This window comes from Pyrgilauda ruficollis, unplaced genomic scaffold (assembly GCF_017590135.1).
Source record: "Pyrgilauda ruficollis isolate IOZ18807 unplaced genomic scaffold, ASM1759013v1 scaffold4363, whole genome shotgun sequence".
NCBI classification, from domain to species: domain Eukaryota; kingdom Metazoa; phylum Chordata; class Aves; order Passeriformes; family Passeridae; genus Pyrgilauda; species Pyrgilauda ruficollis.
In genome coordinates, this window is record NW_024525894.1 from 1 (window position 1) to 1,264 (window position 1,264).

The window sequence follows — 1,264 nt, forward strand, 5'->3', positions numbered from 1 at the left end:
ACACCTGGACAGGTAACACACACCTGGTGCAGGGAACACACCTGGGACAGGTGAGTTGGGACAGGCGCTGCAGCCTGCTGAGGACCCACAGGTAAGGGGGACAGGTGGGATGGGTGGCACACCTGGGGCAGGTGACCCCCGGGTGCCACACATTTCCCAGGTGTCACACAGGTGTCTCACGGGTGTCTCACAGGGGTCCCTCAGGTGCCACACCTGCCCAGGTGAGGCTCACCTGTCCCAGGTGTGTCCCAGGTGTCACACAGGTGTCACACAGGTGTCACACAGGTGTCAGGTGTGTCCCAGGTGTCACACAGGTGTCACACAGGTGTCAGGTGTGTCCCAGGTGTCACACAGGTGTCTGTCTAACAGCTGTCCCACAGGTGTCCCACAAGGTGAGGCTCACCTGTCTCACGTGTCTCACCTGTCTCACCTGTCTCACGTGTCTCACCTGTCCGCAGCTGCCCAAGGAGCAGGTGCTGAAGCTCTACCAGACGATGACGCTGCTCAACACCATGGACCGGATCCTGTACGAGTCCCAGCGCCAGGTACGGCTCACCTGGGCTCACCTGGGCACACCTGGGGGCTCACCTGAGCTCACCTGGGCACACTTGGGCTCACCTGGGCTCACCTGAGCTCACCTGGGCTCACCTGGGCTCACCTGGCCGCCCCCAGGGCCGCATCTCGTTCTACATGACCAACTACGGCGAGGAGGGGACGCACGTGGGCAGCGCCGCCGCCCTGGACGCCGCCGACCTCGTCTTCGGGCAGTACCGCGAGGCAGGTGAGCCCACCTGGGCAGGTGAGGGGCTGCTGAGCACAGGTGAGCACAGGTGAGGGGCTGCGGAGCACAGGTGAGCCCACCTGGGCAGGTGAGGGGCTGCTGAGCGCAGGTGAGCTCAGGTGTTACACAGGTGTCACACAGGTGACCCAGGTGAGCCCCTTACCTGCCCCCAGGTGTGCTGCTGTACCGGGGGTACCCCCTGGAGCTGTTCATGGCTCTCTGGGAGGGGACGTACAGGTGTGACACAGGTGTTACACAGGTGTCACACAGGTGTGACTCAGGTGTCACTCAGGTATCACACAGGTGTGACATACCTGTCCCAGGTGTGCTGCTGTACCGGGGCTACCCCCTGGAGCTCTTCATGGCGCTCTGGGAGGGGATGTACAGGTGACACAGGTGTGACCCAGGTGTGACTCAGGCATTACACAGGTGTCACACAGGTGTGCCAGGTGTGACCCGTACCTGTCCCAGGTGTGCTGCTGT

General features: G+C 62.9%; 1 long non-coding RNA gene across 1 annotated transcript; it reads left to right on the top strand.

Annotated features, from left to right (window-relative positions):
* The first annotated feature begins 410 nt into the window (after positions 1-410).
* LOC121359345 lies at positions 411-1,012 on the top strand. Its single transcript, XR_005956036.1, has 3 exons — positions 411-545; positions 673-781; positions 955-1,012. It is a non-coding gene; the product is annotated as an uncharacterized LOC121359345 (long non-coding RNA).
* Positions 1,013-1,264: the final 252 nt, after the last annotated feature.